Source organism: Eriocheir sinensis, chromosome 41 (genome assembly GCF_024679095.1).
Source record: "Eriocheir sinensis breed Jianghai 21 chromosome 41, ASM2467909v1, whole genome shotgun sequence".
In the NCBI taxonomy this organism is placed as follows: domain Eukaryota; kingdom Metazoa; phylum Arthropoda; class Malacostraca; order Decapoda; family Varunidae; genus Eriocheir; species Eriocheir sinensis.
The window spans coordinates 1,934,635-1,951,234 of record NC_066549.1 but is presented as its reverse complement, the minus strand read 5'-3'; the positions used below and the strand labels follow the sequence as shown (position 1 = coordinate 1,951,234).

The 16,600-nt window shown below is 39.8% G+C and overlaps 1 non-coding gene across 1 annotated transcript; it reads left to right on the top strand.

Annotated features, from left to right (window-relative positions):
• Positions 1 to 12,082: 12,082 nt before the first annotated feature.
• On the top strand, positions 12,083 to 12,153 carry Trnag-gcc (transfer RNA glycine (anticodon GCC)). Its single transcript has one exon. It is a non-coding gene; the product is annotated as a tRNA-Gly (tRNA).
• The last annotated feature ends 4,447 nt before the right edge of the window (positions 12,154 to 16,600 follow it).

Below are 16,600 nucleotides of genomic sequence, written 5' to 3'. Positions count from 1 at the left end.
CTGTCTTCCTGTGCCATTGTCAAGGTCAGAACAGAGACTTTGCTTTGGCGGGAGATTATCAAGCATGTGCGTGATGGACGTAGGCGCATATTATTAAATAGAGGTTCAGCACCCGGCTCGTTTTAGGTTAGGTTAGTTGAGGATAGAAGTTGGGTTAGATTATAAGTTAGCACAGGTAAGGAGTATAGTAAGGCACAGGTTATAAGTGCGTTGATACTTTTTGCTGGGATATACACTGGGAATAATTAGAAGAGGATTTCGTGATTGGTTTGTGAGCCAGGATTCGCGCTGCACCCACGGGACAGAGGCTCGGGGAGGTGCCCATCACGCAGACCCTTCAGGAATATAAGCTCGAACAGCGTCGAGTACGAGTCTGTTATCTGTAATAAATCTGTCCTACTATAATATATGTCCTCAAAAGTAGCAAGTTACCCGTGAATATGGTTTTCTTTCCTTGTGTGTTGATAAATAACAGAGCACCACAACACCATGCACTCACTCCCGGCTGATTTGCTCTAATTTCTCCCTTTGTTGAGCCACTGTAGCCCTCGATAATACGCGCTCGGGCAAGGCCTTCTAATGCTGCTAACCTTGGTCACCCTCAGCACGTCCCTTGAGAACATTGCTAGGCTTGCGTAAGGACTTCAAGGCTGGAAAATGCCGATCCGACGAGAGATTTGGGGTTTGTTTGAGTTAACTTGCATAATGTATAGTTCTGAACAGTGCATATAGGTGAAAGAAAAGGACTTAGAGGATGGTAAACGCAGAGCCATGGAGGAATTTTAGTTTTCTTTGGGATAATTTAAATACTATAGATGACTTAGACGATAGTAAATGCTGAGTCCTGAAGGGATATTAGCTTTCCTTGGGATAATTTGAATACTATAGATTTCAACGTTGTATATAAGTGAGGAAAAGACTTAGATGATAGTAAATGCTTAGTCCTGGAGGGATATTAGTTTTCTTTGTGGTTACTTGAATACTATAGATGTCAACGTTGTATGTAAGTGAGGAAAAGACTTAGACGATAGTAAATGCTGAGTCTTGAAGTCTGTGAAGGAATGAATGACTTTTAAAACACGATTCTCTTTGTTGTTAGCATTCAGAGGGGGGAATACACACACACACACACACACACACACACACACACACACACACACGCAGAGTACATAAAAATTTGCTGACCGATCGTCATAATTTTTACATTTATAACTTTCGGTCCAACATTTGCAGTTTTATAGTTTTATTGTCCGATGCGTGATTTACGAGTTTCTCTCTCTCTCTCTCTCTCTCTCTCTCTCTCTCTCTCTCTCTCTCTCTCTCTCTCTCTCTCTTATGTAGTTTTTTTTCCTGAAACGAATATAAATGGATGCATTTAGTTTTCATGAGAGAGAGAGAGAGAGAGAGAGAGAGAGAGAGAGAGGGGGCACAAACACACCACACACACACTCTCTCTCTCTCTCTCTCTCCACACACACACACACACACACACACACACACACACACACACGTCTCTACTGCCTGTGGGTTGGGATGGAGAGAGAGAGAGAGAGAGAGAGAGAGAGAGAGAGAGAGAGAGAGAGAGAGAGAGAGAGAGAGAGAGATCGTTGCCGGGGCCTGACCCAGTGCCTGGCGGGGTTGATCTTGTATGGCCTCAGACCCCTGGTGTCATCACCTCATTAAAGGGGTCATAATTTTTATTTCATGTTTCTTTCGTCTTCCTAATTTCCTTCGCTATTTATTTGATCTTTTTTTTTTTATTTGTAAGTTATTCTCGTTGCACCCACAGCATCGTACGTAACATCGTACCACAGCGTTGTACCCTGTTTTCTAATGTGGCAACGACGAAATGCAACTTATCCCCATTTCTTCAAAAAAATTGGCAACATCATCTTAATAAACAGACAATGAGGTATTACACTTTTATTTATTTAAATGCTATTATATTTTTAATGCATTAATCAATAGCTGTCTCATTCAGTTACTTGCCATTTACTACAGCAAAGTTGATTATTTGAAATTATTTATTTTTTCTGTCAAATGTCACAGCTCTTATGTGATTGACCACACCTTATTTTTGGTTTCTTTAGCTAAAATACACGAAATAACAAAATAGGTTCAGATAAATATAAGTCCTACATCGGCTTAGTACTTTAGTGCGGGATAAGAAAACGGGCGTGATAAGGAGGACTAAGGAAAATACAACAGCGCATAATATGTTACACAATCACGTCTCCGCATTTGCCGTTTTTCTACTGTCTCATTAACACCAGAGTAGTTCTGCATACTCTCCATAGACAAATAAAGGAAGGAAGATGAGGAAAAGGGATGTAAAAGGAAGAGAAAGCAAGGCAAAGGAGTGGAAGGAACATTGGAGGAGGAGAGGAGGGAGGGAAGAGAGAAAAAGAGAAAGAAAGAGGAAAGGGGGAAGTGGACAGCTAATAATGCAACACTTAATGATCACACACACACACACACACACACACACACACACACACAGCAACGAAAACAAACACACATTGCGCACTAATACACACACACACACACACACACACACACACACACACACACACACACACACACACACACATATCTCTAAAATCATTACAAGCACCATAGACTCAACAAATATTATATCAGTATTTCAAGGAGTCTATCCATACTAGTCCTCGCTCTGTGCAACGTAATAGGTACTTGTAGAAAACGAGTTTGAAAAGAGTAACTAAAACGTTTGAAATAGCAAGTCGCACAATTATTATAACTGGTAACATTGACTGAGAGTTATTTTATTCCTACAAGACAGAAGCAGTGAAGGCTGAATGTTATATTTGTGTGTGTTTAGCCTTGGCTTAGTAAATGCAGACAAAAAAGAAGCCGGAGAAATTACTGTCGGAAAATTGCAACAGAACTTCGTCACTGTAAGTCGATAACGCCCTAATTCTTAAAGGTTTCACTACTATAGACTGTTGTTTTATTGGGTTAGAAAATTGTTTGGGTAGTGTTAGGTGACTGTTTGTTGGGGTATCGTAGATCTGTCAGTGTTGGCTTCTGATCGATGCTTTAAATGCTATAATCTTTAACGTAGAAATTGTCTTGGTATTAAGGTAACTTGCAATTGTGGCATGTGTGTGTGTGTGTGTGTGTGTGTGTGTGTGTGTGTGTGTTGAAAAGGAGACCGCTTAATGGCAAAAAAAAAAAGGGGGAAAACAAAAACAAAAAGTCTCATGGTGGTGCTTTTGCAAATATTACAGATGAAGAATCCAAAAACGAAGGGTGTATTTTCTTTGTGTGTGTGTGTGTGTGTGTGTGTGTGTGTGTGTGTGTGTGTGTGTGTGTGTGTGTGATCATCCCAGTCCATGAAACGTAACCTATAGACTCATCATTCACGACTTGCATATATATTTAACGGTAAGGCAACCCACTCCTATCCCCACCCTACACCCCGATCATGTTCACCTTCGTCAGAGTAGCACAGTCACTTATCTAATAGAGCTTGATTATACCCTTGAGCGGACTTATGTTTGAGGGGGATATTAATCTGTATTGGTGTATAGATGGATTCTGTATGTAAAAGTAATGAAGGAAAAGTTGGATAATCTAGTTCTGCTTTTGTATGTGTATATGTGAAATAAGAGAAAACGGCGTGAGATCTTTTTTATAATATTGCCTAATCGAGAATTTTTTGTACTTCTGTCATTACTGCTATTACTAACACAACTTTTACCATTTTTGTAATTATTATTATTATTATTATCTCTCTCTCTCTCTCTCTCTCTCTCTCTCTCTCTCTCTCTCTCTCTCTCTTTGTTTACTCTCCCCTGAAGTTACTCTGGTTAGCCTTGGCGCTTCTCCCTTCTCTTCCCTTCCCACCGGCTGCTCATCTCTCGTTTTTCATCTCATATTCTTTTTTTTTAATTTTCTCTTTTTTCACTTTCACTCCACCTCTGTATTGCAGTAGTTAGCACGCCTATGTACGAATCCGTGGACGTGGGTAGGATTTTCGGCCTGTACAGTCGGCATACAGTTCACCCAGCGCTGTTCGTCATTCCCACATTTGAACTGGTTGATAAATGGGTACTTGGGGATGGTAAACTGTGGCAACCCGGATATTACACCTTCCCTATTTTCCTGGTAATAATGTTTATACTCACTACAGGCTCAAGGGTCAATGCGTCGGAGATGTGCACCGAGGCCACGCGCAGCTTAGAGTATGCCCTCAAATTAACCTTTAGATTCAATTCCTCCTTCCTCCTTTCCTCTTCGTTTTACCTTTTTTTTTTTTAGTGTTTTCAGTTATTCACAACTTTTCCTGCTTTAACTTGTTTCTTGCTCATTTTCCATTTTTTTTATTTAATTTGCTTCTCTCTTCCTCTTCACCCTTTAAACATTTGTTCATCCCTGTTGTTTTCTTCATATTCATTGCCATTTCTTCTCTCGTTTCCCTTTCTCGTTTCCTTGCCTTCCATTACCTCTCCTTTCCTTTCTCTGACCTTCCCATTCCTTCCCTGGTATAAACTTATCTTTCCTTCCCTTACCGTCCCTTCTCTTTTGATAGTTTGCCATTCATTCCCTTTCCTTTTTCTCCTTTCATTCCCTTCTACGTTCATTTCTTCCCTATTTTAGTTTCCTTTCCCTTCCCATCCCATCCCATCCCTACACTTTCCTTTCCTTTCCTTTCCTTCCCTTCCCTACACTCTCATTTTCTTTCCTTCCCTTCCCTTCCTTTCCCTTTCCTTCCCTCAATAAACTGACCAACGCAATTCTGTGTGTGTGTGTGTGTGTGTGTGTGTGTGTGTGCCCTTGAACAAAGAATGTTTATTACGTAGTTACTTTCATTATATAGATACATGATTTCCATTCCTATTTTTATTCGTTGGCTTATACTTTTCTTCTTCTTTTCTTCTTCTTCTTCTTCATCTTCTTTTTCTTCTTCTTCTTGCACAATCTTTTATAATGTTTGTTCGTTCAAGAAATAAACGTTGGAGATGCTTACGAGAGAGAGAGAGAGAGAGAGAGAGAGAGAGAGAGAGAGAGAGAGAGAGAGAGAGAGAGAGAGAGAGAGAGAGAGAGAGAGAGAGAGAGAAGTACTAGTGTAAACCAGAAAATAAAGGCAAAAATATATATACAGTTAAAAGGAATGCGAATGAAAACAAAAGTGGAAAAGAATAAAAATTGACACAAGAAAATATTTTAGGTCAACTGATGGAGGAGGAGGAGGAGGAGGAGAGAAACCAGAGAATGTAGGAAAAGAGAGAAGGAGAAAGGAAAGGACAATGCGAAATATTTAGGTTAGTAGGAAGAGGAGAATGAGGAGGAGGAGGAGGAGGAGGAGGAGGAGGAGAAAGAAGAAGAAGAAGAGGAGGAGGAGGAGGAGAGAGAGGAGAAGAGATGGAAAAGAGAAAATATCGAAGATGCATAAACGATAGAAGAAAAAAAGAATGAGGATGGTAGAGACAAATAAATGAAAGAGAGAATAGAGAACGATAGGAGGAAGAGGAGATAGAGAATTAAGAGAGGAAAGCATAGACGGAATATAGGAAGGAGCATAAAAGGAAAAATCCATTAATAGTAGAAGAAAAACGAAGAAACATAGGAAAGAAAAAGGGAAATAGGAAAGAGAAACAGAGAGAAAGACAGGAGTGAGGGGAGCTAGCGTAGGTGGACGAGGGAGAGGAGGAGAAGGAGGAGGAGGAAGAGGAGGAGGAGTAGGGATCAGAGAAGCACGTGGAGGGGAAGGAAGGATCAGTTTTGGCTTGACTGGTGAGTGATAAAGGTGTTGGAGGTGGTAGCGGTGGTAGCAATAGTAGTAGTAGTAGTAGTGGTAGTAGTGGTAGTAGTAGTAGTAGTAGTAGTAGTAGTAGTAGTAGTAGTACCCTCAATTTCCCTTTACAAGTTACATACCTTAGATATATGTATATTTCTATTTCTTATTTGTGTTCTCAGTTGAAGAAGTAAGGAAAATTATTTTTGTATTGATATTAAATTAGAAGAATGAGACTTACATGTATATATACCCACTTGTAAAAAAAGATTATTCATCCCTTTGTATAATCATGAGTGTATAATCTCTTCACTTTTCATCCATTCTTCTCATAAAACAATGCCAATATCACAAGCTATCCCTAAGTTCCTCCACCATTCCCTTTTGATCAGTTCCAGCATCATTGATCAGCCAGAGGCCATTCCATATACTAGCTCTATGTGAATCGCTCTTACGGGCTAATGGCTACATCTATCATCTATTATCTCTGTTAACAATCGTATGACGGAAATCGGGCAAGAAAACAGTGATTGGAAATGAAGCGTTTGAAATATAGTGAATGGGGAGAAAAATTTACTAGAAGCTGCCTTTGTTTTTTGTGTTGGTATATAAGGGAGTGATTTGAGTGCAACCGTTAAATCCTATAGACATCACCCTTCACCCCGAAATCTTCTTCATTCTTACCCTTCACCTTCTCACCCTTAAACTTGAAGTGTCAGAAACCTCATCCTTCACCCTTCCACTCCTTCAGCTTATCCTTCAACTCTTCACCCTTATACCTGAAGTGCCATAGACCTCCCTGCTTCACTCCTTCTTTTACTCCTTTCCAGGGTGACAAAAAGTGTGACATGAAGGAATTCACTCCACTCTTCGTCAAATCCTGCTTCGGCGTCAAGGAGTATGAGGAGTGTGAGGAGGAGAAGGCAGAAGAGGAGGAAGAAAATGGGATAAAGAAGGAAGTAGAAGAAAAAGAGGTGAAGGAAGAGATGAAAGAAGAAGAAAGCAAGATGAAGGAGGAGGTAAAAGAAGAAGAGGAAAAAGAGAGAGACAAGGAAGAGGAAAAGGAAAAGAAGGAAGAGGAAGAAGGAAAAGAGAAGATCAGGGTGACAAGGGTGATGGAGTTGGGTGACCTGCCCCGGCGCCTCGAACTTCTGATCCTCCTGGCACCGAACACCACATGGAGGTAAGTGTGCAAAAGTTGAAGAAGGGTGAAGTAGGGTGGAGAAGGGTGAAGTGGAGTGACGTAGGGTGACTTTAAGGTGAACTAGGGTGAAGAAGGATGACTCAGGGTGAAGAAGGGTGACCCGGGTGAAGAAGGATGACTCAGGGTGAAGAAGGTTGAAGTAGGGTGACTCAGGGTAATTAAGGGTGTAGTAAGGATGAAGTAGGGTGAATAAGGGTGAGTCAGGGTGAAGAAGGGTGAACATAAGATGGTTTAGGGTGAAGAAGCGATGTTACTTTCTCTCACCCCAAAACAACGTAGAAAGAATAAAAAAACATGATATAGGGTGAAATAAGATGAAATAGGGTGACAGGGTGACTTAGGGAAAACTTAAGCTAAAATAGGGTAACTCAGGGTGAACTTAAGGTGTACTCCACTTCTCACCCAATACTTTTGAAAACATGATGGTAAATGTAAAATAGGGTGACTCAGGGTGAATTAAGGGTAAAATAGGGTGACTCAAGGTGAATTAGGTTTAAAATAGGGTGACTCAGGGTGAACTAGGGTGAAGAAGGGTGACTGTGGATGAGCTAGGGGGAAAATATATAAAAAAGAGCAATAGTTTCCTCTCTCCCTTCACCTGGTTTGGCTCCTCGTAACGTGACCTCACCTGACCTCACCTGCCTGTTGCCTCACCTCACCTGGTTGTGTTCAGGTTAGGGTGAGTGAACCCTTCTCTCTCTCTCTCTCTCTCTCTCTCTCTCTCTCTCTCTCTCTCTCTCTCTCTCTCTCTCTCTCTCTATGTGTTTTTTTTTTTTATCTCGATTTTTTTTCTCTTTCTATTGTATTTTTTCTTCTTTTTTTGTTTTTTGTTTTTTTGGGGGGGTCGCTTCCGTTTTGTGCTTTTCCGCCGCTTTGTATTTTTTTTATTTACTTTTCGTCTTTTTTTCTTTCTTTTATATTCTATTTACTCAGCTTCTTCATATTATCTCTTCTTTTACTCATTGTTTTTATTATTAGTTTTATTATTATTATTATTACTATTACTATTCTTCTTCTTCTTCTTATTATTATTATTATTATTATTATTATTATTATTATTATAGTCATCATCATCATCATCATCATCACTCGTACAACTACTACTACTACTACTACTACTATTACTGCTGCTGCTGCTGCTGCTGTATCTACTATTACCACCACCACTACTACTACTACTACTACTACTACTACTACTACTACTACTACTGCTAATACTAACACTACTTTTTTCTACAACTGATATTTTCCCTTTTTGCCATATATGTGTATGTCTGTGCGTGCTCTTGTGTGTGTGTGTGTGTGTGTGTGTGTGTGTGTGTGTGTGTCAAGGTGTCAAGGGTGCCTAGCCCCCTCATTAGCTCCCTGGACATCCTTGTAAACACACCTAATCCCCCCTCCCTCCCCACTTTCCCTCCTCTCCCTATCTCGTCTGACCATCTCATAACCTAACCCATTCCTATTTTTACGAACCTTTATTTTATTTACCGTGTTGCTTGCTTTTCTTCCATTTTCGTTCACACTTCCATATTTTATTCTCCTCACCTTGGTCACCTCGTTTGTTACTCTCCCTCCTTGAGACTACTCTCTTCCTCCCTATCTTTCTTCCTCACCCGTTATTATCACCTCTCTTTTTCCTTTCTTTCTTGCCTCTAAACCCTTTCTTCTTTTTTCTTTTCCGCACCGTTTATTATCTCCTCTTTTGTTCCTCTCCCTCCTTGCCACTACACCCTATCTCCCTTCTTCCTTCATTTCTCACCCTTTAAAGTCATCTTCTTGCACCCTCTCCCTCCTTCACCATATCTTCACCCTAACTTGGTAACACTGTTCTCCCTTTCTTCTTAACCCTACGCTTCACCCCTCATCCTCGCCCCAGAGATCATGTGTGTGTGTGTGTGTGTGTGTGTGTGTGTGTGTGTGTGTCGTCCTTGAAAATTTCCCATGAATCTTTTTTTGGGCTGCGTCGCTTAACCAGCCTCGGAGCATCTTCATCTCCTTGTGTGTGTGTGTGTGTGTGTGTGTGTGTGTGTGTGTGTGTGTTTGGTCAAGGCCGCCGGGTAAGTAACGGGTATCTGTCCGCCTGAGAGAGAGAGAGAGAGAGAGAGAGAGAGAGAGAGAGAGAGAGAGAGAGAGAGAGAGAGAGAGACTGACTTTTTTTTTCTCTCACTCATTCGGAACTAAAATGGAAAGAATTAAGATACAAAGAAGATAAGTAGCTTTAGCAAATGATATCAACCAAATAATAACTAACAAAACTAATTGCAATGACATTATGCACAAAATAAGAAAAACAAATACACTCACTGCCATCAGAGCTACTCAATTCTCCTATTACTGTTCGTTCAGATTTATCATTTATTTATTTATATCAGTTAAATTTAAACAAACAGCATTATTTCTCGTTAAGGACATCGATGCTTTTTTTTTTTTTATCTCCTAAGAAAGTATTGTGCTATAAAACATAAAGGAGATCACTCAAAATTATTCTTTTCTACACTTTCATAGTATAAGGACTCTCAATTATTTCGTTGTACTCATTTTTAATACACTTTCAGAGCATAAAAAAAACTCAGTTAATTCTCTCTACATTTTCTTAACAGGTTCGTCAGTCAGTGCGATAGTATTTAGTTTACATTAGCTACTAAATTAATGGAGACAAGCTTCGTTTCGTCATACTTTGATTGGATATTATTTCGAAATATACTCCATTATTAAGACGTTTCAAGTTATAAGTAGCCCGGTGTTTGTTTTTCAATGGTTACCCAAGCAATGGAGACAGGTATCGTTTTCTTTCTTAGCGGACTCGTGGTGTATATTATGAGATACTTATGTATTTTTCAACCCTTAGTTTTTATATTTTAACTTTCTTTGGGTACGCATTTTCCTTCCTTACAAAAATCTGGCGTTACATGTTTGGCTTGGCTAGACTGGATGTTCGGTTAGGTTAGCTTCAATTAGATAAAGAGAAACAGAACAAATCCATCCATCCCTTTATATCCTCACCGTCGTTCGCTGTCTCTCGTTATGGCTATGTTAGGTTTTGCTCGGCTGGATGTTAGGTCAGCTTCGGCTAGGTAAAGAAAAACAGAAAACTCCACCCCTCCCTATAAATATGGGACAGGTATATACTATTTCCTCACCGTCATTCACTGTTTTATGCTACTGTCCCTGTAGGTTATCAAAGTTACTATTTGGCTATGTTACGCTGTGCTAGGCTGGATGTTAGGTAATATTAAGGTTCATATAGATAAAGAGAAGCTGAAAACATCACATTACCCATTGCATCCCCCCTAAAATGATAATGGGAACAGATATTATTAGGTTAACTTCTGTTGGGTAAGGAGAAACAGAAAAGCCTCCTGCAGACCCCTTACGTTCTTATGTTCTTAAATCCCTCCCTCCCTCCCCACACTTTAAAAAATGGGAGCAGATATTATTTTCTCACCGCCATTCACTGTCTCTCGTGCTACTGTCGCAGATAATTAATATAAATCTGTGTGGGAATTTCACGTAACGGAATTCGCACGCGTAAAATGCCTGACACACACACACACACACACACACACACACGAAAGGGCGTTCCCACGGTCATTAGTCACCCGGCCGGACACACACACGTTCTACCTGTTCCATTTACCTTCTCGCGTGACATCATTTTTTTAAGGTTCAATTTGCTGGTTTTATTTGGTTATGTCGTCACACGCGCTCGTTTAATTTGTTTTACGTTTTTTTCCTCGTTTTTTTTCTTTATATTGCATTTTTTTTTCTTTTTGGTGGTTGGGTCTTTGTATTGTTCTTTTTAATTTTTTTTAGTATATGAGTTCTTTCAATTTCCTTTATTTATTATACAAACACACATATACACGTAAATTCATTCTCTACTTTTCATCATCCTCATTATCATTATCATCATCGTTATTTTCATCATTATCAGCCATTACGAATTATTAACCCATTGTAGATAAAACAAAATTTACTTTAAAGTGCTCCACTCATCTCAGAGAAAAGAAAGAAGGAAAGGAAGGAAGGAAGGAAAGGAAGGGTATTGTATTGACTGAGATAGGAGATGAAAGAAGAAACAAGGAAGGAAGGAAGGAAGGAAGTAGAGAAAGAAAAGTTATAATAGGGCAGGACAGTGGCTTGGTTAGGAAAGAAAAGGGAAGAAAGGAAAAAAAAGGAGTGAAGGGAGAAAGAAAGATTTGGGAATAGACGGGCATAGTATTGATTTGGAGATAGAGGGGAAGAAGGAGGAAGGGGAGGAATACAGGTAGGAATGAAGAATCAGTTCAGAGGAAAGAAACATATGAAGTAAATAAGGACGGAAGGGAAAACAATGCTAAATACAGAAGGTATGTTTCCCTCTCGGTCAGGTATCTAATGATGTAATACTCAAGATATGGACCTCAATTACTTTTCCGACTCCCCCTGAAGAAGTGACGGAGATGAGCACAGAGTCTTAGCGCCTTTTCACGTGTAATATAGACTCGTCTGATTTTTATTTTCAGCTGTATTAAATTTTGACTTTTGATTCTCTCTTCCTTTTTTACATTATTTTTTATCCTATTTTATTTTTATCCTTATTTCCTTTTTATCATCTATTCCTAGTTTATTCTCTATTGTGACTTTCTATTCTCATCACTTTCGTCTCATCTTTATTGTTTATCTTTATCTTTTTATTATCCATTCTCATTTTTACTTTTAACGCGTCTTTATTTCTATTCTCATTTTTTTTTGTGTATCTTCTTATTCTCATCTTTATTATTTTATTCTCTTTTCTTTGCTTTCCTATTTATTTTTATGCCTATTATCTATTTTCATTTTTTTTTACATCTCCCATTTTTCCTATTTTCTACTGCTATTATTTCACTTTTTCTATTTTTTTTTTAACTTTTGCTATTTCACTATATTCTCGTTTTAATTATCTCTTATATCATCTCTATTATCTATCATCGTATCTTTATCATCCAGTCTCATTTCTTTATTAATCTTTTCTCTTCTTTATCATCTCTTATAATCTATTCTCGCCTTTACCGCCTATCATCATCTATTTATATCTTTTCTCGTCTGTCTTATCTATTCTTATCTTTTTACTATCTATTTTCAGCCAACAGATATCGGCATCGGTGGTTCAGTGGTAGAATTCTCGCCTGCCACGCGGGAGGCCCGGGTTCGATTCCCGGCCGATGCACACACTTTTAGTTTATTTGTTTTACTCTGCTGTGTATTTTATGAGAGGTGTTTAGAAGGAGAGTTAGGGGCTTGCTTTCCTCCTTGCCTGTCTCCCTTTTCCTCCCTCCTGTCCTCTCCTCTGCACTCTCTCCTTTCTCTCTCATTCATCTTCCTCCTCTCTTCCTCTCTCTTATCCTTCCTTTTCTCTTTGTTATTATTTCCTCCTGTGTGAGGCCGTTGAAAAAATGGAAAATAAATGAAGCAGTAATAGAATGTAAAAAAAAGTATAGAGGTTTGTCTTCGTTTTCCTCCATTCTCTCCTCCTCCTCCATTCTCCTTCCTCTCTCTTAGTCTTCTTCTACTTTTCCTCCCTTCCAATTTCATTTCCTACCTTTCCTTTCCTCCTTCTATTTATACTTTCCTCCAGTGTTAAGCTGTTGAAAAGAAGGAAAAATAAGTGAAGATGCAGAAAGTAAGAAAATACAAGAAAATGCGAAATAGTAGAAGTTATAAAGGAGGAAAAAGCAAAACGTGAAAACAGAGAAGAGTAAATAAAGCGATTTAGTAGCAATACATTAGATTTTGGATGAGTTAAACTTTAAAGCATTCATTCTCTTAATATTAAATGTGGTAGCTCTCGTAACTCCTCTTCCTCGGCCCTTGCGCAGTGGTACAAAGGTTCGCGTCCCAGCCGATGCGTTCACTTTCCTATCGACTCTTCCGTCACGTTGTACCTGCAATTATTATTTCGCCAGGTGAAGGGAAAAGGAAAATAAACAAACAACAATAAGAGATTTTCCTGTTTAGGGCATGGCGGTCACGCCCCCTGAGAGAGAGAGAGAGAGAGAGAGAGAGAGAGAGAGAGAGAGAGAGAGAGAGAGAGAGAGAGAGAGAGAGAGAGAGAGAGATTTACATAGATTTACATAGAAAATCAGACCACACAGACCCCATGGTCCAGACTTGGTGGTCTGTCCTTAAACCTAAGTGATTTTACATTAATCAGAAGACTCCAAAACGTTGCATTTCTACTCTAGTTGACATTAAGTTGAAGGAAGTGACGGTCGAGCTTATTTTTGAAGGAGTCAATCGTGTTACACTGGACCACTGACGGTGGAAGCTTATTCCATTCTCGCACTACAACGTTGGTGAAGAAAAATTTGGTGCAGTCTGAATTTACTTGTCTACATCTGAGTTTTACGCCATTGTTCCTCGTGCGCAAAGTGTCATCGATCATAAACAATGTTGATCTGTCTACATTCGTGAAACCAATAAGTATTTTAAAACATTCGATCAGTTTTCCTCGGATGCGACGTTTATCAAGAGAGAACATGTTAAGGGTAGAAAGCCTTTCTTCGTAGGATTTGTTGCGCAAGGAAGGGATCATTTTCGTTGCCCGACGCTGAACACCTTCTAATTTAGCAATATCCTTTGCATGGTGGGGATACCAAAACTGTACCGCATATTCCAAGTGGGGTCTGACTAAACTGTTGTAGAGCGGGAGTATTACATCTTTATTCTTGAATACAAAGTTTCTTTTAATGAAGCCCAACATTCTGTTCGCTTTATTTGCTGCATCGATGCATTGCTGTGAGAATTTGAGGTTTGACGCGATTTTGACCCCCAAGTCTTTGACGCATTGAACGCTTTTGAGTTTAACGCCGCGCATTTCGTATTCGAACTTCTTATTCCTCGTTCCAACTTGAAGGACCTGGCACTTGTCTACGTTAAAGGGCATCTCCCATCTATCCGACCAAGCTGAAATTTTGTGCAAATCCTCTTGGAGGCTTTGCCTGTCTCCGTCAGTGAGAACCGAGTTGCCAATCTTTGTGTCGTCTGCAAATTTACTAATGCGGTTATTGAGTCCAACATCCACGTCGTTGATGTAAATAATGAAGAGCACTGGGCCAAGGACCGAGCCCTGAGGGACGCCACTAGTGACAGGCGCCCACTCTGAGTTAAATCCGTCAATCACTACTCTTTGTTGTCTGTTGCTCAACCAATTCGCGATCCATTGGTTTACTTGACCGTCAATACCTATTTGCTTTAATTTGTAAAGTAATTTATGATGCGGGACTTTATCAAACGCTTTCTGGAAATCAAGATAGACTACGTCCAGTGATTTGGTTACGTCATAAACAGAGAAGAGGTCGTTATAAAAGGTTAATAGGTTTGATAGGCAGGATCTTTTGTTTCGAAGCCATGTTGTGAGTCCCCAATCAATGAGTGGCTTTCAAGGTAATTCACAATTTTGTCTCTAATTATGCCCTCAAGTAGCTTACCTACAACCGAAGTTAGACTAATGGGCCTGTAATTACCTGGTACTTTTTTGTCTCCTTTCTTGAAAATCGGTGTCACGTTAGCCTTTTTCCAATCTGAAGGTACGATGCCTTGTCGCAAGGACATATTGAATACGGTTGTGAGGGAGGAGAGTATTTCGCTCCTTGTTTCTTTCAGCAGAGTTGGATATACTTTGTCAGGTCCAGGACTTTTATTTGTTTTAAGTGAATGGAGAGCTTTAAGGACTTCATCGGTTGTTATTTCAAAATTAGGCAATGCATGCTCGAGATTTACAATAGTACTGGTGTTGGTGGTAGCGAGAGGAAGACTGTTAGTATTAAACACCGAGGAAAAGTAATTGTTTAAGAGGTTTGCAATGTGTTGGCTGTCAGTCACTAGTGCACCGTCGCTGCTTGTTAAAGGTCCAATACCACTTTTGATCGCCTTTCTGTTGTTTATGTAACTAAAGAAAGATTTCGGATTATTTTTACAGTTGGCTGCAATATTTTCTTCGTATCTACGCTTTGCCTGACCTACTAGTCTTTTTACTCGTCGCCTGGCATCATTATAAAGTCTAATGTTTTCGGGCGTGCTTTGTTCTTTCTTTAACCTGTAAAACAATTTTCTCTCATTGACTGATTGTTTAATTTCGCTATTAAACCACGGTGGGCTTTTATTAGTGTTAATTCGCTTCTCGCACAAGGGGACGAATGTGTTCTGCTGAGTGAGTAAGTGATTTTTAAGGCTTAGCCTTAAAGGAGGAAGAAGAGGAAAGGGAAGGAGGAAAACGAGAGAAGGAAAACGAGAGAAGGAAAGGGAGAGAAGGAAAAGAGAGAGAGAAGGAAAAGAGAGAGAGAGAGAGAGAGAGAGAGAGAGAGAGAGAGAGAGAGAGAGAGAGAGAGAGAGAGAGATGATTATGCACTTTCCTCTCTTCTTCTCTATAAGGTAAATGAAATCGAAGTGGTGATGATAGTGGTGATGAAGGTGGTGATTGTGGTGGGGATGTGGAGGTCAGTGAAGTGAAAATGTGTGTGCGTGTGCGTGTCTGTGCGCGCGTGTGTGTGTGTGTGTGTGTGTGTGTGTGTGTGAAAAGTGAAATGACGCAAATTGCATAAACTCGCCTCCGCCCTTCTCTCTCTCTCTCTCTTCTTCCCTCCCACCAGTCCCATCTTCTTTAAATCTCTTCTCCCTTACTCTCTTTCTCTCCCTCCCTCACTCTTTTCCTCTCTCCTTCCTTCTCTTCCTCTCTGTTTCCTTCTGTACAGTGTACATGATAATAATAATAATAATAATAATAATAATAATAATAATAATAATAATAATAATAATAATAATAATAATAATAATAATAATAATAATAATAATATTAGTGAAAATAAATCCCAACAGAACCACTGAAAAAAAAAAATCTAAGTGTTATAATAGTATGCTTTCAAATGTAGGTAATGGCGGTGGTAGTGGTGGTGATGGTGATGATGATGATGATGATGATGGTGTTAGTGGTGGTGTTAGTGGTGAGGGTTATAGTGGTGGTGGTAATTGTGGTGGTGGTGCGTGTGTATGAGAGAGAGAGAGAGAGAGAGAGAGAGAGAGAGAGAGAGAGAGAGAGAGAGAGAGAATAAGAAAAAAAGAAGATGGCCTATTTTTTTCTAAGCCATTCTCCCTCGAGCTAAAGGAGGAGGAGGAGGAGGAGGAAGAGGAGGAGGAGGAGGTTGGCTTAAGGGGTGGGTGGAGGCTAACATGTTTTGGAGGAGGTGAGGGAGGGAGAACACGTATCCTCCTCCTCCTCCTCCTCTTTTTTTAATCACACGTTCTCGCTGTCATCACAAACCACAAGAATCACGACACGACACCACTAATGTATTTACCACTGTCACCACCACCACCACCACCACCACCACTACTGCTACCATAAACTTTTCTATGGGTGAGACTAGCCAGGGTCAGGTGGTATCTCTCTCTCTCTCTCTCTCTCTCTCTCTCTCTCTCTCTCTCTCTCTCTCTCTCTCTCTCTCTCTCTCTCTCTCTCTCTCTCTCTCTCTCTCTCTCTCTCTCTCTCTCTCTCTTATGGTTATTAAACTTATACCTAATAATATAAATTGATAGCATTCACGGATGACTTGATAACTGTGACACACACACACACACACACACACACACACACACACACACACGAAACAGTCACACCC